Source organism: Rattus norvegicus, chromosome X, assembly GCF_021556685.1.
Source record: "Rattus norvegicus strain SHRSP/BbbUtx chromosome X, alternate assembly SHRSP_T2T, whole genome shotgun sequence".
NCBI classification, from domain to species: Eukaryota; Metazoa; Chordata; class Mammalia; order Rodentia; family Muridae; genus Rattus; species Rattus norvegicus.
Window position 1 is genome coordinate 108092726 of NC_141554.1, and position 26361 is coordinate 108119086.

Consider the following 26361-nt stretch of genomic DNA (forward strand, 5'->3'; position numbering starts at 1 on the left):
GACAGCAGATGCTCAGGAAACATAATGGAAAGTACAATCAGCACATCTGAGAGTAGGACTTACTGGGGTGTCATCGTGATTTGGCTGGTAAGTCATTTGTTGCTCTGGAGAAAGGAGAGAATCATCTCCCAAGGATTGTTCTCTGACATCCACACATGGCTGGTTCGCTAATGTCCTTAGTGTCTTATGTTACTGTAACTGATAACTCTAGCTCTTTCTGTAAGACTTAAATTACACTTATTGATGAATGTATGTGGCCAGTAAAGAACAAAGTTTCCCATTATGTTTCCCCGGAACTTTCTCAAACAAAGCCCCTTGAAATGGCAGAAGGAATCGCGGCTCACCTTCTGAGAATTGGTTTTGAAAATGAAGTGTTCCTGACGTGCTCTAGTTTTAAATGTTTGTTTCCTGCCTAATGGCTCCATTAGGAAAGTTGTAGAAGCTTAAACAGAACTGTAGGAGAAAGTATTTCCCTTCAGATTCTTCTGAGGGACTATATTATCCTACAGGGCTCTGAGATTCCTGTAGGCATGTGAGAACGCCTCTCCTCTGACAGACGTTCCCGCTCATATATTATACTGTAGTTGTGTGTGTGTGTGTGTGTGTGTGTGTGTGTGTGTGTGTGTGTGTGTGTACATACATATATACATACATAGATACTCGGGTCAAGGATAGTTGCATCTGTCTTCCCTCCCTCAGAGAAATTCAAGTGCTCACCTCTGGGAACACATAAGCTTGGCTACAGAGAATGCTCCCATCACTACATCACCTAAGTAGACATTTTAACGGAGTCCACAGGGACATTGGTTTCCATGGCAACCACAACGCTCCAGTTCTCTGTTCAGTAACTAGGAACGTTCCGCCCAATCCTCCCTTCTTTTCTCTCCAAGCAGAACTCATTGACCCTTGCTATCTGTCACCTGAGAAAGCCACCCACTAGGGAAACTGCCACCTGCTTGAAAGCAGAGCTTCACTCAAGCTCAGAACAAAACAATCCTGGAGGCACATCCACGCTGTACTCACCAGACTATTAAAACCTCAGGGAAATAACTGGATTATTGATGACCATTGTCCTTATGGTCCTAGATGAACGCTTTAACCAGTAATTACCTATGCATATATGCTCTCCCAGCAAAAAATTAAAGCCTGGATATCTTGTGAAGAAACAAAACCAGAACACAAAAAGGACCCCCGAGATGCTGGGAGTCGAACCCGGGTCCACTAGAACGCAAGGCAGCCGCTCTACCACTGAGCTACATCATCAAGGGTAACAGTCCTTCCATCACAGTCCATATAAACCTAGGAGACTGAAGCAACATGGCTACAGCTACAGGGAGCTGCAACACTTTCACAACATGCCGGCATCTGCATCTCTTCACTGCCTGCAATTAATAATTTCAAATCAAGAGCTGCTATGGGATGTCTTTTATGAAAAAAGAAAATATACTCAACAAAAACAAAGTAATAGTATTAAGAACAAGAATCTTTTTTAAAAACAAATTAGAAAAACGTTTATTGAAAAATGACAACAGGTACAAAAAGGTTAGGCCAATGCAAGGAACGCTCTCCGGCTTCAAACCTGCTCACTTCAAACTTACCAATTACCTTAAAAATCCACCCCCTCACTCTATCCCCCACTGACACGAAGAAATGAGTTTTGGGCCTTTCCCTGTTTCTGGTTACTCCCCATAGTTATATAATGGCTTAGTCATGGTTTTGTGAAGTCTTTATTTTTCTGGACTCAGGGTATACTGGCTCGCCTAAGGGTCTCTTGCCTTCCTTTGCTCTGAGTGCCTCCCTCTGTGTGATCCTTTGTGGTCCATACTGGGTGTAAGTCACAGGACCTTGTATATTCTACACAAATGTTCTAAAACTGAGCTACATTTCCACCCTCCCTGTGTAACTTTAACACCAGAGTGAACAGGATTCTCCCTCCCGGTCACCGACATACTTTATGACTCTTTTATGTACCTTATCTATGTCTCATTTTATACATAAAAAGGTAATGTTCATTCCCTCGAGTGTGAAATGGTTCCTCAGTGAGAATGTATGTGTTCTACACACAGCCCTTTATCGGTGTATAAACTTGTATGCAAGCATTTTATTTGACCTAACACTAGGTGTTAGAGTTCGTAACTTTTAACATCTACACCTGATCGGATAAGTAGAGATATTAATATGAGTATTCTATCAACACAAATATTTATGTAATGTTTTGATATCTAGGCTTGCTTCAAATTTAACTCAGATTTACAGTACAGCTGAACAGTACCTGTGTTTTATTTTCTGTATAAATTAAAACTCAAACTTTTAAAAATAAAAGAAATCATAATTCTTCAAAACATGGCAGACCCACAATGAATTGTCAGTATCATGTCAAATTAATAATAATGAGTGACTGCAGGGTATGTCCGGTCTGGCATAGGTTGGGAAGATGGCATTGAGAGTTTGGGTAGAGTGAGGCTGCGGCTGTGGTCATGAATGGGTGCCTCCAGTGGGCTTCGGTTACTGACATGTCTGAGACTCAGTCTCTGGGGCTCCCTGACAAGGGTTGAAGTTATTTCTTCAGCAAGCAAATGTGAGTTTGGAAAAGCACCGAGGAAGAATGAACCTTGAAGATCAAACACAGGGTCAAGGGGGGAAACATAGAAGAAAGTGTCTTGATCCTGTCCCTGAAACAGACTTTTCTCCTACACAGTATCCTCCCTTATTTCTCTCAAAGCAGAAGTCATTCTTCCTTGACGTCGTTCACCCGAGAAAGCATACCCACTAGGAAACTGCCAGCAGCATGAAGGCAGAAGCTGTGAGGAAACATAATCCCAGAGCGATGACCACGCTGTACTCCCCAGACTAAGAGGTCTCCATGGGAACGTCTTCAAGGTTAGAGTGGAATATTGTTGTCACGGTTATAGATGAGCACTTTGACCATACGGCCCAGACTACGGAGGTCTTTACCGACACGTCTTCTAGATCCTGTCTAGAAACTGATCCTGAAGAGAAAAAAAACAAAAAGCTTGGAGAGGCCGGGAATCGAACCCGGGACAACATACGTGTAAGGTATGCGCTCTACCACTGAGCTACAACTCAAAGCCTCACTCCAGACCTCTTTCCAGCCTATATGAAGTGACAGAGACTCAAGCTACTTTTTATGGTGCCTGAAGATATTTATATCACATATTTGCATATCATTATCGACAATTTTTATGTCATCACTTCTATGGGAAAAGAATCGATTTCCAATGCAAACAAAACAAGATCAAGAACCACAACAAATTTTGTGCTCTGCAAAACATGGCAGACCTACATCACTTGAGACTATTGTGCTAAATTCATTAGAATGTGCTTCTGAAGGATTAGGAACATCAGGCAATATTGAAGCAGGGATTGGGTAGATGGCATTCTGAGGTTGGGTACAGCGAGTCTACGGTTGCCTTTAGTCTTCTGGGCCTCCCTTCTATGGAGCCTACCAGGAACTCTCTCAGACCCAGGCTCTGCGCCTGACCAAATCCGGGTATAAATTTTATCTTAGGCAACATTGTACATTTACAAATGTTCTGAGGAAGAAAGAACCTTGAAGATCAAACACAGGGTCAAGTGAAGAAGCATACAAGAGAAGTATCTTGATCCAGCCTCTGATGGAAACAGTTTTTTTTTAATCTTATGTCTAGCTTATATCAACTCGACAGAAGGCTTTAATTCCACTATAGAGGTCACAGGCTGTGCATGTGAATCAGCTATATTTAGCTATTTGAATCACTGAAATCCAGGGTACAGATTAATGTTGATGACATAAAAGTTAATGGTTGGACAGCATATGCCCACAACAGAAAGTAGACATCAGAAAGAAGATTCACAAGTGGTGTAATAGTCTAGGTGTTGGCCAGAAGCGGGTGACAGGCATCCTAATCACCACATCTCTCTTATTCTGCTTATGGACACCCTGCATTCCCTGCATCTGACCATGCACATATTCTGTACACACAACCCAGCCTCAGAAGTCCTTTGGTCTCCAATATTTCTGTCCACAATTTCTCCTTATTCCTCACGGCAAAAATATGTCTGTTTTGTGCAGCTTCTCATCCAGCATAGAGAACATTTTGGGTCAATAATAGGTTGTACCAATTTTCATGTCTTCATGTATCATTTTGAATTTTGTCAGTTATGTGTGTAAAGTTGCCACATTAAAATAAGGACCTTCCCTTGGTGCTTCAGGATCAATCATGGCAATTCTGGCTGCAATCTGCACCACGATTCCAGACTGGAGGACCCTTGTCATCTTCCTCCGCGTTTTTGCTTTAATAGCAGGCAATGCCTTAAAAGTAATCATTTTCTTGGAACCAGCAGTGATGTTTCAGGGCTGGATAATTTTTTATAGGTTATATTTCTTTATTTAAATTTCAAATTTTCCCCTTGCGGGGTTTTCTGTCCTTAAGTTTTTTTTTTTTTTGGTTCTTTTTTTCGGAGCTGAGGACCGAACCCAGGGCCTTGCGCTTCCTAGGTAAGCGCTCTACCACTGAGCTAAATCCCCAGCCCCCGGGGTTTTCTGTCCTTAACCACCCTATACCCTCCCTCGTCCCCCTTCCTCTCCCCTTCCCCATAAGGGTGTTTCCCTCCCTTCCAGACAGCTTACGACTCCTCCGATGTTCCCCTGCACTGGGGGTCCAACCTTCGCAGGACCAAGAGCTTCCCCTTCCACTGGTGACCCAACAAGTCTATTCTGTGCTACATATGCATTTGGAGCCTTGGGTCAGTCTGTGTATAGTCTTTGGGTAGTGGTTTAGTCCCTGGTAGCTCTGGTTGGTTGGCATTGTTGTTCTTATGGGGTTGCAAGCCCCTTTAGCGCTTTCAATCCTTTCTCTAATTCCTCCCACGGGTATCTCTCTTCTCAGTTCAATGGTTTGCTGCTAGCATTCACCTCTGTATTTGACATGTTCTGGTTGTGTCTCTCAAGAGACATCCCTCTCCGGTTCCTGTCGGCCTGCACTTCTTTGCTTCATCCATCTTAACTAGTTTTGGTGGCTGTATATATATGGGCCACATGTGGGGTCGGGTGTGAATGGCCATTCCTTCAATCTCTGCTATAAACTTTGCCTCCACCTCCCCTCCTATGAATATTTTTGTTCCCCCTTTTAAGAAGGAGTCAATCATCCGCACTTTGGTCATCCTTCTTTCTGATTTTCATGTGGTGTGTGGATTGTATTTTGGGTAATTTGAGCTTTTGGGCTAAAATCCACGTATCAGCGACTTCATACCATGTGTGCTTTTCTGTGATTGGATTACCTCAATCAGGATGATACTTTCTTTTTTTTTTTTTTTTTTTTTTGGAGCTGGGGACCGAACCCAGGGCCTTGCGCTTCCTAGGTAAGCGCTCTACCACTGAGCTAAATCCCCAGCCCCAGGATGATACTTTCTACTTCTATCATTTGCCTATATATTTCATGAAGTCACTGTTTTTGATAGCTGAGTAGTACTCCATTGTGTAGATGTAACACATTTTCTGTATTCATTCCTCTGTTGAAGGGCATCTGGGTTCTTTCCAGCTTCTGGCTATTATAAATAAGTCTGCTATGAACATAATGGAGCATGTGTTTTTGTTGTATGTTGGAGAATCTTTTTGGTATGTGCCCCAGAGAGTTATAGCTGGGCCCTCAAGTACTTTCATGTCCAATTTTCTGAGGAACCTCCAGACTGATTTCCAGAGTGGTTGAACCAGTTTGCAATCCCACCAACAATGGAGGAATGTTCCTTTTTCTCCACATTCTTGCCAGCATCTGCTGTTACCTGAGTTTTTGATCTTAGCTATTCTGACTGATGTGAGGTGGATCTCAGGGTTATTTTGATTTGCAATTCCCTGATGACTAAGGATTTTAAACATTTCTTTAGGTGCTTCTCAGCCATTTGATATTCGTAAACTGAGAATTCTTTGTTTAGCTCTCTACCCCACTTTTTTTTTTAATCCCAATATTTTTTTTTATTAACTTGGGTATTTCTTATATACATTTCGAATGTTATTCCCTTTCCCGGTTTCCGGGCAAACATTCCCCTCCCCCCTCCCCTTCCTTATGGGTGTTCCCCTCCCAACCCTCCCCCCATTGCCGCCCTCCCCCCATAGACTAGTTCACTGGGGGTTCAGTCTTAGCAGGACCCAGGGCTTCCCCTTCCACTGGTGCTCTTACTAGGATATTCATTGCTACATATGGGGTCAGAGTCCAGGGTCAGTCCATGTACAGTCTTTAGGTAGTGGCTTAGTCCCTGGAAGCTCTGGTTGCTTGGCATTGTTGTACTTTTGGGGTCTCGAGCCCCTTCAAGCTCTTCCAGTTCTTTCTCTGATTCCTTCAACAGGGGACCTATTCTCAGTTCAGTGTCTACCCCACTTTTTTAACATGAAAATTATTTCTTTATTTTTTGTCTGCTATATATATATTTTATTAACTTGAGTATTTCTTTTTTCTTCTTCTTCTTTTTTCTTTTTTTCAGGGCTGGGGACCGAACCCAGGGCCTTGTGCTTGCTAGGCAAGCGCTGTACCACTGAACTAAATCCCTAACTCCAACTTGAGTATTTCTCATATACATTTCGAGTGTTATTCCCTTTCCCGATTTCCGGGCAAACATCCCCCTAATCCCTCCCCCCCTTCCTTATGGGTGTTCCCCTCCCCAACCTCCCCCCACTGCCACCTCACCCCAACAGTCTAGTTCACTGGGGGTTCAGTCTTAGCAGGACCCAGGGCTTCCCGTTCCACTGGTGCTCTTACTAGGATATTCATTGCTACCTATGAGGTCAGGGTCCTGGGTCAGTCCATGTATAGTCTTTAGGCAGTGGCTTAGTCCCTGGAAGCTCTGGTTGCTTGGCATTGTTTGTACATATGGGGTCACGAGCCCCTTCAAGCTCTTCCAGTCCCCCCCGACTCCTTCAATGGGGGTCCTATTCTCAGTTCAGTGGTTTGGTGCTGGCATTCGCCTCTGTATTTGCTGTATTCTGGTTGTTTCTCTCAGGAGCGATCTACATCCGGCTTCTGTCGGCCTGCACTTCTTTGCTTCTATCTTGTCTTATTGGATGGCTGTATATGTGTAGGCCACATGTGGAGCAGGCTCTGAATGGGTGTTCCTTCTGTGTCTGTTTTAATCTTTGCCTGTCTATTCCCTGCCAAGGGTATTCTTGTTCCCCCTTTTAAAGAAGGAGTGAAGCATTCACATTTTGATCATCCGTCTTGAGTTTCATTTGTTCTAGGCATCTAGGGTAATTCAAGCAGTTGGGCTAATAGCCACTTATCAATGAGTGCATACCATGTATGTCTTTCTGTGATTGGGTTAGCTCACTCAGGATGATATTTTCCAGTTCCAACCATTTGCCTATGAATTTCATAAAGTCATTGTTTTTGATAGCTGAGTAATATTCCATTGTGTAGATGTACCATATTTTCTGTATCCATTCCTCTGTTGAAGGGCATCTGGGTTCTTTCCAGCTTCTGGCTATTATAAATAAGGCTGCGATGAACATAGTGGAGCACGTGTCTTTTTTATATGTTGGGGCATCTTTTGGGTATATGCCCAAGAGAGGTATAGCGGGATCCTCAGGCAGTTCAATGTCCAATGTTCTGAGGAACCTCCAGACTGATTTCCAGAATGGTTTTTACCAGTCTGCAATCCCACCAACAATGGAGGAGTGTTCCTCTTTCTCCGCACCCTCGCCAGCATCTGCTGTCACCTGAGTTTTTGGTCTTAGCCATTCTCACTGGTGTGAGGTGAAATCTCAGGGTTGTATTGATTTGCATTTCCCTTATGACTAAAGATGTTGAACATTTCTTTAGGTGTTTCTCATCCATTCGGCATTCCTCAGCTGTGAATTCTCTGTTTAGCTCTGAACCCCATTTTTTTATTATTAACTTGAGTATTTCTTATATACATTTCGTCCGCGGAGAGGATACAGAACTGCAGTGTCTAGGGTAAGCTCTGAGAGATATGTTTGGTCTTGACCTCTTTCACTTCTCTCCCCCATTAGAAGATGCGGTGGAGGCTTTTGTTATCGTTTTATCAGCCTTCATTCTTTCTCTTTTGGTTTTTGATTTTGCGGCTGCTGCTAGGCACCATCAGAGGTCGTGCCTAGAAGATGAGAAATGCCACCCAACAGTAATAGCAGGACAGCGAGTGCTAGGGGAGTTACAAGACAGCATGTCAAAAACAGAGCGGGATAAAAGATTAAAGAGTTCAAAGAGAAAAGAAAAGGTACAAGTAAGAAAACAGACCCTCCCAAAGACTTTAGATCTGAGGGAGTGAGAGATAGGGGAAAGAACGCCCCGGGAGAGAAACAGAGAAAGGAGAAGAAAGCTCTGAAAAGGAGAAGCCTTTATCCGGTAAAGGAGTTAGAGGCTTTAGAGCTTGGTAGTTCAGAAACAGACGAGCTTAGCTTCTCTGAAGAAGAGGATTTAGAAGATGAGACAGCTTGCTATGAAGAAGAAAGATATGGGCCTAGGTGGAGAGCCACTGTGAAGAGACCGAAAGTTATGGATCCTTTGTGGTCAAGGCTGATAATTTTGTTTAAACTTCACAGAGTCATACTGATCAGATTTGTTAGAGGTAGACCGCCTGAAAAACTTATTCAGGAGAATCAAACAAAAAGATTCACTTCCATACCATTTGTGAATGTCAGTCATGCTGCTTAGATACCCCATAATATATCTCAGTATCTTACAGGAATTTGGCTTCAACACGTTGATGGACTAGTCCAGGAACTGAGACAATCCATCGTCCATATCAACTCCACTCGAGTGTATGGTCACCGTGGAAGTGGTGGGAAAGGGGAAATCCTACCTCTCTGCTGACTCCTATTCGAATGTGGGTCCCTTTAGTGGAACACCATCTAGTTTTTCCCCTTTGTCTATTGTCTGTCCTTGGTGCACCAAGCTGTCCATGTCTGTCAGTTTATGTCTGTGGTTTTTGTTTCTTGTTGCTTAAATGTTTTATGTTTCATGTTCAAAAGAGAAAATGGTAAAAACTTTATCTGCCAGTCGTTCACACCTTGATTTGGTTTTAACTCGTTTCAAAAAAGGAACAAATGAATAAAAAACAGTTTCAGTCAGTCCTTGGAGCACTGTACCTGTAGCCAGGTGTCTAGGTCAGCTGGAGAAGCTGCCCAGGGGTGAGCGTCTACATGAGCTGATTATTAGACTCAACAGGTGACAAGGTGCTTCTCTTAAAATCATAGCTAAAAAGGTAAAAATGGTGCTTGGTCCAAATATTAAAGATATGTGTAGCCACTTCAATTTTGTTTCTCATTGGTTTTAAATGTATAAATATGCTCTACATGCCTTGGTTATGGACTATTGGCTTTTAAGTTATTGGATATGGTTAAAAAGGTATAATATTGGTAATAGAAAGTTGACATAAAGCTGGTAATTTGGATGAAGTCATTCTAGATAACATGTGACATGGGCCAACCTAGGGAAACAGGTCTAAATTGAGATAATATTTTTATGGAATTATTACTCTAGAAACCAGGCTTCTAAAAGAATTTAGGACAATGTCTCTGTTGAGGTATTGGAGACTGCACCATCGTGCGTTCATATGTAGGAACTGGCAGTCAAACTTTGTAGCATGAAGGATAGACTTGTTGTTTTGGAGACTAGATTTTGGAGACTAGGTTGTTGGAGGTTGAGTTTTGCTTTCCAAAGTTGTGGTTTGCCCTGAAGTTACTGTATTTTGATGCTAATTCCACTGCCCCAAGAACAACTGCCTAGTCACATACTCAGAACTCAGGTGACTTTCTAAAGTTGTGTTGTGCTCTGGTGGTACAAGGAGAGCTTAAGGATTGTGATTAAAGATTGCCAGTGTTACATTGACTAACTCAAACTTATTTGTAATTGAGAAAAATCAAACAGGTAGAGATTGTTACAGGATTTACGAAGGATTGATGAGGTTTTAGAACTTGTGAGAGCAGTACAGCCAGTTTGCTTACTCCAACTGCCATTTCAAGATAGATTTAGAGGATTGTTTTTATGCAATTTATTTACATCCTGGCGATTGTGAGTTTTCATTTTGTGAGCTTGCTTATAATTTTAGAGAGTCCATGAAGTGATATCATTAAAATTTTTTTACAAAAGAATGGCTAACAGCCTTATATTAGGTAATTTTGTTGCTTCTTCAATGTAAGAAGTTAGAACTTAAATCTTTCAGTGTATATGGAAATTTTTACTACAAACCTTTGCTCTCAAAATGAGCTTTAATATTTGGGGAGTAGCTGTTACACTACTCCAGAAAAGAATATTTAAAACTAATTTTAAGCTTCTAAGGATATGTTAGTTGGCTAAGTACCTCACCTTACCAGAGGTCTTAACTTTGTTATCCTCATTGGAGATAAAGCTTCAGTTGTGTTAATACAGAATTGTAGGCTAGAGTCATGAAAGTATTTTAAAAAGAAACCTGGTAAAACATATCTTATTCCAAACAACAGTTAAATTGGTTATTACAAAATACTGATATTTGGTCTATCACTTATACAAATTTTTCAGGCAAAGTTGATAATTTTACTCTTTACATGCTGTTGTATTTACTGTAAATTTGTACATACAACCCATAGGAAATGAGCTTAGTGTATTTTTTGGTGGTTCATCTAATTAAAAGGCTACATGTATGATTGGATCACTTGTTTATTCTCTTGAGTTTGTGCTGCTGCAGCACAGATTATTAAATTCCGTGCTTTAGTCACTGTTTTTAAATCAAGCTTTCAATTTACATACTGATAGCCAATGTATAGCTTGTGGTTTACAATTGGTGTCAATTACTTAATGCTTTACTAGAGGCAAGTTTTCTACATGAAATCAGTGAGTGATCATTTCAGTGTGAATTGCCTGACAACTCACTGTCCTTTCAGTGCTCTGGCTCAGACAACTAAACAAAACCATAGACCCAGCTCTTTGAAAATGGTAATGGAGTTGATATGAAAAGAGGAAGACTCCATTTGCTTACTTTCAATTCCCAGCCTCACCCTGCTACCTCAGGGATTTCTAGTACAACTGAATCTGGACAATATTTACAGGATTTGGCATTTCTAATTAATGCTTATGTTTAGGTAAATAAAGTTTGTGAGGAGCTAGAGAGATGGCTTAGTGGTTAAGAACACTAAATACTGTTACTTTATAGGACATTAAGAACTCAAACTGGATTGCCTAGACTCCTTAACAAGGGAGGACAATGATACCAGACAGATTATAGGCTTTACATAGGAACAATTAGTCAAAAAAATCTCATTCTTTCTAATATTTTGATAATTAAAAAGGGGGAGTTATCCCTGTATGCTAAATAATGCTCCTTTTATTTCAATTTTAAAATTTGGATGCCAAGGAACTCTGAGTGTTTATGGCACCCTACAACTAGACATACTTCTGCCTAGGTGAAATAGAAAGATTCACATATTGGCATGATCCTGTTCAGATATTTTATATGGGGAAGAGGGAATCTTTGTGTTTTTTTCTACAGGATGCTACAAGAGTATGCCAGCTGCCAGAGGTGGCTGGTGAGACTTGCTGATCCTGGTTGCATGAAGATTCAGCTCTCGTGGTTCGGGTCCCTAGAGTCATTCCTCTGCCCTGAGAGGAAGATGGAAGATCCCCCCTCATCTTTTGTCATCACAGAGATTTTGGCGTTGCTACAGTCAGTGTTACCGCTGCGTGTGTCCCGTCCCACTGTGGCCTACGCTTAGACCCTCTGTGCACTGCTGCTTTCCAGAGAAGACTGGACTCCAGCTGTTACTCCTGTCCCCCTCATTCCCCTGGCGACTCTTGCTGCCTTGATTGGTGTTGTTAGTTTGCAGTCTGTAGCTTCACAGGAATGCCACTTGTGTGAAGCTGCTGTGGACTGGGGAACTCTGCCCTGGTTGTGCAGATCTCAGACATGGTTCCCTTGCCTGCTGGTTGTTCCAGAGAAGAATGGCTGATCCTAAACTGTCCTGGGAAAGAACTCGTTATCTTCACTGCTATTGTAGCAGCCATTACCGCTGCAGCCATTGTGTCTGCAGTGTCTGGAGTTACCCTACCCCCATTCTATTGTTAGGCAAGCACAGTGGGTGAACTTTCTGGAGTAGTTGCTACCAATTGGGAATTCTAAATTTTGTTATAGGAGCGGCTTGACTACGGCCCTTGGTGGTAGCAGCTGAGGAGAACCAGATGAGGTGCCCACTACTTATCGGGAGTGGCTCTGTTTGGTGCAGCCCTATGCTGTGGATTAGTGTTCATGCTATGGTTGGTTTGCAAACTCAGATCTCAACAGAAACATGACAATGTCGTTGTCACTCAGGCACTTGTGGCCATTGAACAAGGGGCCTCCCCTAGAATTGGTTAATTAGTCGGCATCTGAGTTCTCTGCTCTTGCACCCCATGGAATTGTGGATCCATTACTCTGGGATGAGAGAGACTCAATGATTCTTGGATCAGCCCTTCTACATCGCTGAGGTTTCCTCATTGGACGCGATAGGGTGATCATGATTTCCCCACTAACTCATTTTCTGGCTGGCCTCTTTTGTAGAGTTCGCCCTAGGTCGTTTAGCAGTTACTGTCACACAGCACTGCGGTATCCAGAGACGGGCAACTTTCCTCATGCACAGACCAATCTAAGACACGGGGCCCAGTGGCGATAGGGTTGCCCTACGACGGATAAGGCTGTGACATGGAGGAACGACCTAAGACAGGAGCCACAGCGGACGGACGTAACTGCAGGGACCTAGACCAGCCTCATACTAGTAAAACAATAAGGGGGAGATGTGGAGAGCCGCAATAACATTCGCCTCCACAAGATGGCGCTGGCTTCCACTGCGCCCCACGTGGAAAGCCGGGATAGCATTTGCCATTACAAGATGGCTTCCTCCTCGCCAGCCTGACTTCCTTTCAGGAAGTTAACTGTGTGCGCATGTGCAAGAGTGTCTTCTTGCCAGGCCTTTGCCCACTCTGGGGCGAGCCTATGAGATCATGGGTAAGCGACCAATCAGGTGTGGATGCGCCGCACTAGGGTGTATATAAGCTGCGCCATGGTGGCGCCCCGAGTCCCGCTCTTTAAGATATAATAAACGCTTTGCTGCAGAAGGATTCGTGTGTCTGAGCATGCGTTCTTGCTGGTGGGACGATAGCGCAGGACAATAGATAGATGACTAAATGAATAAATAAATGAATGGATGGATTAATCAATCAATCAGTAAATGCAGTAACTACTCTAAGAGTTAATATTTGGATGGGAATGAAAGTTGGCGGTAGAGACACAACTTGGCAGACATTTGGAAGGTGTGGGGTCTGATATACCCCACACAAACAGAAGTCAATTAAAAAACCAACTGCAAAAGATGAGTGCTGCACTATATACTACTTCAAAACAAACGGCCAATAAAGTAGATTTCCTGTGTCTGGGGGAAATTTCTCAGTGTCAGAGCATAGGATTTGCAAGAGTTAGACCCTAGTTCATTCTCAAGACTCAAAAATTAGTACAGTGATATTCACAGCCCAGTAGAAGATTTTCTGCAACTATGGGCATGAAATACGAACTTACAAACACAGGGACAGAACTGAACCCAAGTGACCATATATATGGATCATATTAAAATGTATGTGTGGTAACTCGTACAATGGTGCCTGGCACTGCACTCATGGCCTACAATGGATCCCCAGGACCCACATGACCTAAGCAGAGGAACACTCCTGCAAGTTGTCCTCTGGCATTGACATGTTAAGCAAACATATACATATATGTAAATAATATAAATAGATATACCTTATTAGAAACAAGACAATCTTATTACCTATTGAAATAGAATATAAAACTAATCCTTTACGAGACATATACCTTATTTAAAGACATACAAATAATATCATGAACACTTAAATACAAGCACGTATGCCTAAGTTTAAGTAAAAATCAGGGGGGAGTTATGACATTATATAATGAAAGAAATGTAGAAACAATGGTACTTGATGTGAAAACACATTGTGTACCTACAGAAGTGAGAGAGTGTGCTATATTGTCAAGATAAACAAGTACCTAAGCATGCTGGGATAAGCACCAAATCCCAGCATTGGGAATCAGATGGAGGAGAGTCAGGACTTCAATATCTTCGTTGGTTATATAGTGAGGTCCTGCAAGTGTGGAGTACACGACACCAACCATCTCAAAGAAGCAAAAGACACAAATATCAAAGGAACACACCGAGTCCAGACACATTCTCACAAATACATGGGCGGCTGATTTCTTTAATGGTAGCCCCTAGCCTTGAGCCTCAAGTGCACCTCCCCTTATCTTTCCATGTCTCAGCAGTCCAGGAGACCCTGACATGCCTTGTCTCTGCCTGCCAGGCAGACTTTATCCCTCTTTTGTTCCCTCTGCTTCAGAGAGGTGGCAAATGGCTCCAGACACTGTATAGACCAGACTGCTACACATGTAGGCTCGTCTCGTCGCAGTGTCCTAGGTTTGGGGGTTAAGACCTCTGCTGTGGTGCCTGTTTCCTCGGACAGCAGATGCTCAGGAAACATAATGGAAAGTACAATCAGCACATCTGAGAGTAGGACTTACTGGAGTGTCATCGTGGTTTGGCTGGTAAAGGATTTGTTGCTCTGGAGAAAGGAGAGAATCATCTCCCAAGGATTGTTCTCTGATATCCACACATGGCTGGTTTGCTAATGTCCTTAGTGTCCTATGTTTCTGTAACTGATAACTCTAGCTCTTTCTTTAAGACTTAAATTACACTTATTTATGAATGTATGTGGCCAGTAAAGAACAAAGTTTCCCATTATGTTTCCCCGGAACTTTCTCAAACAAAGCCTCTTGAAATGGCAGAAGGAATCGCGGCTCACCTTCTGAGAATTGGTTTTGAAAATGAAGTGTTCCTGACGTGCTCTAGTTTTAAATGTTTGTTTCCTGCCTAATGGCTCCATTAGGAAAGTTGTGGAAACGTAAACAGAACTGTAGGAGAAAGTATTTCCCTTCAGATTCTTCTGAGGGACTATATTATCCTACAGGGCTCTGAGATTCCTGTAGGCATGTGAGAACGCCTCTCCTCTGACAGACGTTCCCGCTCATATGTTGTACTGTAGTTGTGTGTGTGTGTGTGTGTGTGTGTTTGTGTGTGTGTACATACATATATACATACATAGATACTCGGGTCAGGAATAGTTGCATCTGTCTTCCCTCCCTCAGAGAAATTCAAGTGCTCACCTCTAGGAACACATAAGCTTGGCTACAGAGAATGCTCCTATCACTACATCACCTAAGTAGACATTTTAACGGAGTCCACAAAGACGTTGGTTTCCATGGCAACCACAACGCTCCAGTTCTCTGTTCAGTAACTAGGAACGTTCCGCCCAATCCTCCCTTCTTTTCTCTCCAAGCAGAACTCATTGACCCTTGCTATCTGTCACCTGAGAAAGCCACCCACTAGGGAAACTGCCACCAGCTTGAAAGCAGAGCTTCACTCAAGCTCAGAACAAAACAATCCTGGAGGCACATCCACGCTGTACTCACCAGACTATTAAAACCTCAGGGAAATAACTGGATTATTGATGACCATTGTCCTTATGGTCCTAGATGAACGCTTTAACCAGTAATTACCTATGCATATAGGCTCTCCCAGCAAAAAATTAAAGCCTGGATATCTTGTGAAGAAACAAAACCAGAACACAAAAAGGACCCCCGAGATGCTGGGAGTCGAACCCAGGCCCACTAGAACGCAAGGCAGTCGCTCTACCACTGAGCTACATCCTCAGGGGTAACAGTCCTTCCATCACACTCCATATAAACCTAGGAGACTGAAGCAACATGGCTACAGCTACAGGGAGTTGCAACACTTTTACAACATGCCGGGATCTGCATCTCTTCACTGCCTGCAATTAATAATTTCAAATCAAGTGCTGCTATGGGATTTCTTTTATGAAAAAAGAAAATATACTCAACAAAAACAAAGTAATAGTATTAAGAACAAGAAGTCTTGTTTCTTAAAACAAATTAGAAAAACGTTTATAGAAAAATGAAAACAGGTACAAAAAGGTTAGGCCAATGCAAGGAACGCTCTCCAGCTTCAGACCTGCTCACTTCAAACTTACCAATTACTATAAAAATCCACCCCCTCACTCTATCCCCCACTGACACGAAGAAATGAGTTTTGGGCTTTTCCCTGTTTCTGGTTATTCCCCATAGTTATATAATGGCTTAGTACTGGCTTTGTGAAGTCTTTATTTTTCTGGACTCAGGGTATACTGGCTCGCTTAAGGATCTCTTGCCTACTTTTGCTCTGACTGCCTCCCTCTGTGTGATCCTTTGTGGTCCATACTGCGTGTCAGTCACAGGACCTTGTATGTTCTACACAAATATTCTAAAACTGAGCTACATTTCCAGCTTCCCTGTGTAACTTTTACACCAGAGAGAACACGATTCCCCCTCCTGGTCACCGACATACGTATGACTCTTTTATGTACCTTATCTATGTCTCAATTTACACATAAAAAGGCAATGTTCATTCCCTCGACGTGAAATGGTTCCTCATTGAGAATGTATGTGTTCTACACACAACCCTTTATCGGTGTATAAACTTGTATGCAAGCACTTTATTTGACCTAATACTAGGTGTTAGAGTTGGTAACTTTTAAAATCTACACCTGATCGGATAAGTAGAGATATTAATATGATTATGCCTTTCAACACAAATATTTAAGTAATGTTTTGATATCTAGGCAAGCTTCAAATTTAACTCAGATTTACAGTACAGCTGAACAGTACCTGTGTTTTATTTTCTGTATAAAATAAAACTCAACCTTTTAAAAATAAAAGAAATCATAATTCTTCAAAACATGGCAGACCCACAATGAATTGTCAGTATCATGTCAAATTAATAATAATGAGTGACTGCAGGGTATGTCAATCGGGCATAAGTTGGGAAGATGGCATTGAGAGTTTGGGTAGAGTGAGGCTAGGAATGTGGTCATGAATGGGTGCCTCCAGTGGGCTTCGGTTACTGACATGTCTGAGACTCAGACTCTGTGGCTCCCTGACACGGGTTGAAGTTATTTCTTCAGCAAGCAAATGTGAGTTTGGAAAAGCACCGAGGAAGGATGAACCTTGAAGATCAAACACAGGGACAAGGGGGGAAACATAGAAGAAAGTGTCCTGATCCTGTCCCTGAAACAGACTTTTCTCCTACACAGTATCCTCCCTTATTTCTCTCAAAGCAGAAGTCATTCTTCCTTGACGTCGTTCACCCGATAAGCATACCCACTAGGAAACTGCCAGCAGCATGAAGGCAGAAGCTGTGAGGAAACATAATCCCAGAGCGATGACCACGCTGTACTCCCCAGACTAAGAGGTCTCCATGGGAACGTCTTCAAGGTTAGAGTGGAATATTGTTGTCACGGTTATAGATGAGCACTTTGACCATATGCCCCAGACTACGGAGGTCTTTACCGACACGTCTTCTAGATCCTGTCTAGAAACTGATCGTGAAGAGAAAAAAAAAAACAAAAGGCTTGGAGAGGCCGGGAATAGAACCTGAGACAACATACGTGTAAGGTATGCGCTCTACCACTGAGCTACAACTCAAAGCCTCACTCCAGACCTCTTTCCAGCCTATATGAAGTGACAGAGACTCAAGCTACTTTTTATGGTGCCTGAAGATATTTATATCACATATTTGCATATCATTATCGACAATTTTTATGTCATCACTTCTATGGGAAAAGAATCGATTTCCAATGCAAACAAAACAAGATCAAGAACCACAACAAATTTTGTGCTCTGCAAAACATGGCAGACCTACATCACTTGAGACTATTGTGCTAAATTCATTAGAATGTGCTTCTGAAGGATTAGGAACATCAGGCAATATTGAAGCAGGGATTGGGTAGATGGCATTCTGAGGTTGGGTACAGCGAGTCTACGGTTGCCTTTAGTCTTCTGGGCCTCCCTTCTATGGAGCCTACCAGGAACTCTCTCAGACCCAGGCTCTGCGCCTGCCCAAATCCGGGTATAAATTTTATCTTAGGCAACATTGTACATTTACAAATGTTCTGAGGAAGGAAGAACCTTGAAGATCAAACGCAGGGTCAAGTGAAGAAGCATACCAGAGAAGTACCTTGATCCAGCCTCTGAAGGAAACAGGAAACAGTTTTTTTTTTATCATTAGGTCTAGCTTATATCAACTCGACAGAAGGCTTTAATTCCACTCTAGAGGTCACAGGCTGTGCATTTGAATCAGCTATATTTAGCTATTTGAATCACTGAAATCCAGGGTACAGAGTAATGTTGATGACATAAAAGTTAATGGGTGGACAGCATACGCCCACAAAAGAAAGTAGACATCAGAAAGGAGATCCACAAGTGGTGTAATAGCCTAGGTGGTGGCCAGAAGCGGGTGACAGGCATCCTAATCACCACATCTCTCTCATTCTGCTTATGGACACCCTGCATTCCCTGCATCTGACCATGCACATATTCTGTACACACAACCCAGCCTCAGAAGTCCTTTGGTCTCCAAGTTTCTGTCCACAATTTCTCCTTATTCCTCACGGCACAAATATGTCTGTTTTGTGCAGCTTCTCATCCAGCATCGAGAACATTCTGGGTCAAGAACAAGTTGTACCCATGTTCATGTCTTCCGTTGTTATTTTCAATTTTGTCAGTTATGTGTGTAAAGTTGCCACATTAAAATCAGGACCTTTCCTTGGTGCTTGGGAGCAGTCATGGCAATTCTTGCTGCAATCTGCACCACGATTCCAGACCGGAGGCTCCTTATCATCTTCCTCGGCGATTTTGCCTTCATGGCAGGCAATGCCTTAAAAGTAATCATTGTCTTGGAACCAGCAGTGATGTTCCTGAGCTGGATAATTTTTTATACGATATATTTCTTTATTTACATTTCAAATTATCCCCTTGCCCGGTGTTCTGTCCTTAAACACCCTCTGCCCTCCCTTGTCACCCTTCCCCTTCCTCTTCCCCATAAGGGTGTTTCCCTCCCTTCCAGCCAGCTTACCACTCCTCCGATGTTCCCCTGCACTGGGGGTCCAACCTTCGCAGGACCAAGGGCTTCCCCTTCCACTGGTGACCCAACAAGTCTATTCTGTGCAACATATGCATTTGGAGCCTTGGGTCAGTCTGTGTATAGTCTTTGGGTAGTGGTTTAGTCCCTGGTAGCTCTGGTTTGTTGGCATTGTTGTTCTTATGGGGTTGCAAGCCCCTTTAGCTCTTTCAATCCTTTCTCTGCTTCCTCCCACGGGTATCTCTCTTCTCAGTTCAATGGTTTGCTGCTAGCATTCACCTCTGTATTTGACATGTTCTGGTTGTGTCTCTCAAGAGACATCTCTCTCCGGTTCCTGTCGGCCTGCACTTCTTTGGTTCATCCACCTTAACTAGTTTTGGTGACTGTATGTATATGGGCCACATGTGGGGCAGGGTGTGAATGGCCATTTCTTCGATCTCTGCTATAAACTTTACCTCCACCTCCCCTCCTATGAATATTTTTGTTCCCCCTTTTAAGAAGAAGTGAATCATCTGCACTTTGGTCATATTTCTTCTTGAGCTTCATGTGGTGTGTGGATTGTATTTTGGGTAATTTGAGTTTTGGGCTAAAATCCACTTATCAGTGACTTCATAACATGTGTGCTTTTCTGTGATTGGATTACCTCACTCAGGATGATACTGTCTAGTTCCATCATTTGCCTATGCATTTCATGAAGTCATTGTTTTTGATAGCTGAGTAGTACTCCATTGTGTAGATGTAACACATTTTCTGTATCCATTCCTCTGTTGAAGGACATCTGGGTTCTTTCCAGCTTCTGGCTTTTATAAATACGTCTGCTATGAACATAGTGGAGCATATGTCTTTGTTGTATGTTGGAGCATCTTTTGGGTATATGCCCCGGAGATTTATATCTGGGCCCTCCAGTACTTTAATGTCCAATTTTCTGAGGAACCTCCAGACTGATTTCCAGAGTGGTTGTACCAGTTTGCAATCCCACCAACAATGGAGGAGTGTTCCTTTTTCTCCACATTCTTGCCAGCATCTGCTGTCACCTGAGTTTTTGATCTTAGCCATTCTAATTGGAGTGAGGTGGATCTCAGGGTTATTTTGATTTGCATTTCCCTGATGACTAACGATTTTAAACATTTCTTTAGGTGCTTCTCAGCCATTTGACATTTGTAAACTGAGAATTCTTTGTTTAGCTTTGTACCCCATTTTTATTATGGTTATTTGGCTCTTTGGAGTGTAACTTCTTCAATTCTTTATATGTTATGCATATTAACCCTCTATCGGATGTAGGATTGGTAAAGATCTTTTCCCAATCTGTTGGTTGCCATTTTGTCCTAACCACAGTGTCCTTTGCCTTACAGAAGCTTTGCAGTTTTATGAGATCCCATTTGTCGATTCTTGATCTTAGAGCATATGCCATTGGTGTTTTGTTCAGGAAATTTGCTTCTATGAAGTTATGATAGAATTCTGCACTAAACCCATCTACTCCTGGGGTCTCTTTGGTTGGGAGACTTTTAGTAACTTCTTCTATTTCTTGAGGTGTTATGGAAATGGTTATGTGGTTTGTCTAATCTGGATTTAACTTTGGAACCTGGTATCTATCTAGATAATCGTCCATTTCCTCCAGATTTTCTAGTTTTGTTGAGTATAAGCTTTTGCAGTAGGATCTGATGATTTTTTAAAAATTTTTCTCAGATTTAGTTGTTACGTCTTTCTTTTCATTTCTTATTTTGGTAATTTGGATACTCTCTCTGTTCCCTCTGGTTAGTTTGGCTAACGATTATTCTATCTTGTTCTTTTTGTTTCTACATGGTTGATTTCAGCCCTGAGTTTGATTATTTCTTGCCCTCCTCTACTCTTGGGTGTATTTGCTTTTTTTGTTCTAGAGATTTTGGGTGTGCTGTCAAACCACTATTGTATACTCTCCCGTTTCTTTCTGGAGGCACTCAGGGCCATGAATTTTCCTCTTTCCACTACTTTCCTTGTGTCCCATATATTTTGGCATGTTGTACCTTCATTTTAATTAAAGTTTAAATCTTGAGTTTCTTTGTTTCTTTCTTGATCAAGTTATCATTGAGTAGACATGAGAGAAATCTGTGGAGGCGCCATCCACACCAGCTCCAGACCATAACAAGAGTCACGTGGAATCAGTCCTGACAGCATGTTACCAGAGCGATTGGGACATGATAGGTAAGTCAGTTCCTTCTCTCTTCCCTTCCTTCTGTGGAGCTGTGGTGCCATGGGATGAAGCATCTTGGGATATCAGACACATTACTGTTCGGTATTTCCTATGTGAGACAGTGACTTTATCACACAGATAAAGGATGGATATGCTGTAAAGGATCAATGTGAATCAACTTATATAGGGATGTGTGGCAGGATGTGTGGCACACACACACACACACACACACACACTTGATAGAGGATGTTCGTGTATATATCTTCTATACACACTGACTGTGTAGATTGTGGTCACTTCCATGGAGCAAATTAATTGCATGGAAACGTGGGCTTACCCCTAGGAGCTCTGTGTGTGCATGCATGTGTGCGTTCATATTTAGACTCATACAAGCTTCTGTCGTTCCCTCATGTGTATTCTTTATATTCAGCTCAGACCAGGATTGGGTTCCAATCTCAGATTCCCAGCCTGTGTTCTCCCCCTCCATCTGGCCAGACTCGCACAGATGCAGTTCCCATTACAGCCACGGGGTGGAAGGAAATCTATATTCTTAAATATTCATGACAAGTCTGATGTTTTACAGAGTAGCAAATATCCCCCAGTGAATGGACTTCTCCTGCCTTTGTGAGTTTAACAGGTGTCCTAGTAAAGTTCCCTTTATGAATGATCGCAAAGCTAGTGCTCAACAACTCATTTCACCTCTGCTTAGTGTAAATGTGCAGGTCAAAATGTATATACAGGGGTGATTTGTATAGAATATAGTATTCATGCTTGGATTTTGTTCTGTCACTTTTAGTTGCTTTTTGAAACATTCCAACTCCTCTCCAGAAGGCTATGGTAGGGCTACCCTTATCCCTCCCTGTCAGACAACATCATTCTCTGTCCATCATTTGCATTGTGCTGTATTATGCTCCCCTGTGGCTCTGCAGAGCAACCGTGTGTGTATGTGTGTGTGTGTGTGTGTGTGTGTGTGTGTGTGTGAACTGTTTTACAATTATTCTTTCACGGCAAAACTAGAATCATTCTGTTCAGGAGAGTTTATACTTTGTTTTTATGTGTGTTCATCTGTGTGTGCATGTGCACATAGCCTTCTGAGAGTGTGTGTGTGTCTGCTTGTGATTGTGTGTGAGTGTGTGTGTGTGAGTACGTGTGTTTGTGTGTGTAATGTACCTGCATATTAATGGGGGGGAGAGAGAAAATGTGTGGGCACACATGTGCCAAAGTGCACAAATGAATTTTTGTAAATGTTTATTTGCACTGTGTGAGCCTGTGCATGTTTTCATGTGTGTGTGCGTGAGTGTGTGTGTGTGTATGTGTGTGTATTTGTGTGTGTTCATTGCATGTAGATGTTGACATTCAGGTGAAGGCCACAAGTATTCATTAGGAGACTTAATCTATTACTTTCTGATTTACTCATTTGAGGAAACATCTCTCACAAACCTGAAAAATGACTGGAAGACAAATGGTCCCACCCAGTCACCATCTCCAAGACATCTGCTTATAATTACATGTGTCTCTATAGCCAGCATTTTGATTTGAAATACGTTGTGGAACGGATAGTCCTAGAGTACAGGAATTGTTTAGGAAACTAGTTAGGTGCAGGCTTTCATGATCGTGAGCAAAGTGATGCTCATGTCAGGAACGTATATTTGGTATAGTATATGCGTCAGACACTGTCAATAGGGCCACACAATGGCCATTTTCTCAAGACCGTCCAGGTGTTATCAGTGTGCCCATTTAAACAATGGATTCATTTAGTTATCAAGTAATTATATGATAAAAGGGAGTTCCATATATCTCAGTAGATGCAGTAGCCAGGATCTACTTGTGTGCATCTATGTGATACCTATATTTATATATGTTTTCATAGGTTATATATATATATATATATATATATATATATATATATATGAAATGTGTTCATCATATGCATTGCCTTGAAAGATGAAATCACACTCCTATATATTATTTTGAGATAGGGTCTTACTCTGTAGCCCTAAGTGCTCTAGAACTCATTATGCAGACTGACCTAAAACTTGCAACAGTTCAGTCTCTCTCTCCCAAGTCCTGGGATTGTGAGTTTCCTCAATCACACTTATCTTGAAATCACACTTGTAGGCAATGCCCTACTTCACTATTGTACCAAGTATGTGATTCTCAATTTCACGATTATTATTTAACACGATTTCGGAACTTTAGTATGTGTGCATTTGTATGCATTATTTTATGTGCAGTCCTCATTTTTACCACCTCATATCTCTGTATTAGGAACTAAGACTTTTTCTAGTAAAGACACTATGTTTACTAAGAAGGTAATACTTGAGACAGCAACACGGACCAGGCAGCAGTCATCCTTATGTCAAAGGCCTGGGTGTAATAACTAAAACCACAAGAGGGAAGTAGAGCTCTGACTCCCTCAAGTTGTCGTCTTTGTCCTCTGACCTCTAGCAATGTGCTCTGGCATATGCACACTCTGCCCATCTATAAATAGATAGATGACTAAATGAATAAATAAATGAATAGATGGATCAATCAATCAATCAGTAAATGCAGTACCTGCTCTAAGAGTTAATATTTGGATGGGAATGAAAGTTGGCGGTAGAGACACCACTTGGCAGACATTTGGAAGGTCTGGGGTCTGATATCCCCCACACAAAAAGAAGTCAATTAAAAAGCAACTGCAAATGATGAGTGTTGCACTATATACTACTTCAAAACAAATGGCCAATAAAGTAGATTTCCTGTGTCTGGGGGAAATTTCTCAGTGTCAGAGCGTAGGTTTTGCATGGGTTAGACCCTAGTTCATTCTCAAGACCCAAAAATTAGTACAGTGATATTCACAGCCCAGTAGAAGATTTTCTGTAACTATGGGTATGAATTATGAACTTACAAACACAGGGAGAGATCTGAACCCAAATGCCAATATATATGGATCATATTATAATGTATGTGGGGTACCTGGTACGATGGTGCCTGGCACTGCATCTGATGGCCTACAATGTATCCCCAGGACCCACATGATCTAAGCAGAGGAACACTCCTGAAAGTTGCCCTCTGGCATTGACATGTTAAGCAAACGTATACATATATGTAAAGAATATAAATAGATATAACTTATAAGAAACAAGACAATCTTATTACCTATTGAAATAGAATATAAAACTAATCCTTTACAAGACATATACCTTATTTAAAGGCATACAAATAATATCTTGAACACTTAAATACAAGCACGTGTACCTAAGTATAAGTAGAAATCAGGGGAGAGTTGTGACATTAATGTTATAGGGAAAACTAAAATCAAAGTGCAATAAAAGTGTTTGAGTAAACAGTAATGCAGGTCTAAATTCACTAGGAAATGTTAGCCATTCATGCCTACATTCGAATCGTGCAACAGAGCATCGACTGAAGCTAAAATACAAGAAAGATAAGAAAAAGATATGAGAAGTGATTAAAGATGGTGGGTGAAATTAACATGCTTCTCTGAATGCAAAAGCAAGTATGGGGAAATAATTAATTCAACAATGAAAAGACCTGCATAATGTAACCTCAAGGGCAATCCCATAAGAAGACATAGAGAACTCCATTGTGATACAAGGTAACAATTTCAATATGGACATGGAACATGAGTGATGACTGACTCCATGTGAGGCTAGTAGATCTTGGACACCAATGAGAATACAAATTAAGATTGTGGAGAATGTGAACATTGACGAAAACAGGCAGTTTATAGTCTGAGGCTAGAGTATTCCTACTATTGTTTTGAGACAAAGTCTCCTGTGCGGTTCTGACAGGCCTGGTTGAAGTCCTAGAGATGCAAGTGTTTCTGCCTCCCATCCGCTGAGGTCTTAATGGCCTGTGCCGCCATGCCTGGCATAATTGAGCTATTTGTGCTCACATGCACTGTATTAATACTTCTTCTGTTGCAGTGATAAAATGGTGCAGTGGACACAAACTAACAGGGAAGCAATTGTCTTGCACTCTGTTTGGTAGGAATAGACATTTTAAAGTAGGGAGGACAAGGAAGGAGGCCGGTGTGTGAGCAAGAGCAGGAACACGACTGAGCACATTTGCATCCACACTCAAGAAGCACAGAGAACACCAGTGCATTGAGGCTATAAATGCCAACACTCACCCAAGTGATGTACTTGCTCCAGCTAGGTACTCCCTGCTAAAAGTTCCTCTCCTCCAACAGAGCACCACCAAGCCACTATGGTTATGATTTCCATGACTTCAGCATTAAGATATAGATGCACTCTGTTTTCCCATGCAAATCCTACAACTTCTTAGAAGAAATTGGAAAGCAAATTAGCACGCTGATTAACCATTTTTATAGAAATAAAAAGGGCCCAAATTATATCATGAAGGAAATGTAGAAACAATGCTACTTGATGTGAAAACAGATTATGAACCTACAGTAGTGAGAGAGTGTGCTACATTGTCAAGATAAACAAGTACCTAGGCATGCTGGGATAAGCCCCAAATCCCAGCATTGGGAATCAGATGAAGGAGAGTCAGGACTTCAATGTCTCCGTTGGTTATATAGTGAGGTCCTGCAAGTGTGGAGTACACGACACCCACCATCTCAAAGAAGCAAAAGACACAAATATCAAAGGAACACACCGAGTCCAGACACATTCTCACAAATACATGGGCGGCTGATTTCTTTAATGGTAGCCCCTAGCCTTGAGCCCCAAGTGCACCTCCCCTTATCTTTCCATGTCTCAGCAGTCCAGGAGACCCTGACCTGCCTTTTCTCTGCCTGCCAGGCAGACTTTATCCCTCTTTTGTTCCCTCTGCTTCAGAGAGGTGGCAAATGGCTCCAGACACTGTATAGACCAGACTGCTACACATGTACGCTCGTCTCGTCGCAGTGTCCTAGGTTTGGGGGTTAAGACCTCTGCCGTGGTGCCTGGTTCCTGGGACAGCAGATGCTCAGGAAACATAATGGAAAGTACAATCAGCACATCTGAGAGTAGGACTTACTGGAGTGTCATCGTGGTTTGGCTGGTAAAGCATTTGTTTCACTGGAGAAAGGAGAGAATCATCTCCCAGGGATTGTTCTCTGATATCCACACATGGCTGGTTTGCTAATGTCCTTAGTGTCCTATGTTACTGTAACTGATAACTCTAGCTCTTTCTCTAAGACTTAAAGTACACTTATTGATGAATGTATGTGGCCAGTAAAGAACAAAGT

At 42.0% G+C, this 26361-nt stretch overlaps 1 non-coding gene and 2 pseudogenes across 1 annotated transcript; 2 read left to right on the forward strand and 1 right to left on the reverse strand.

Moving 5' to 3' along the window:
- Positions 1–24: 24 nt before the first annotated feature.
- LOC134484201 (presenilin-associated rhomboid-like protein, mitochondrial) lies at positions 25–4394 on the forward strand (annotated as a pseudogene).
- On the reverse strand, positions 3016–3084 carry LOC134484240 (transfer RNA valine (anticodon UAC)). Its single transcript has one exon. It is a non-coding gene; the product is annotated as a tRNA-Val (tRNA).
- Positions 4395–15530: 11136 nt separating the features above from the next.
- On the forward strand, positions 15531–24573 carry LOC134484202 (presenilin-associated rhomboid-like protein, mitochondrial; annotated as a pseudogene).
- Positions 24574–26361: the final 1788 nt, after the last annotated feature.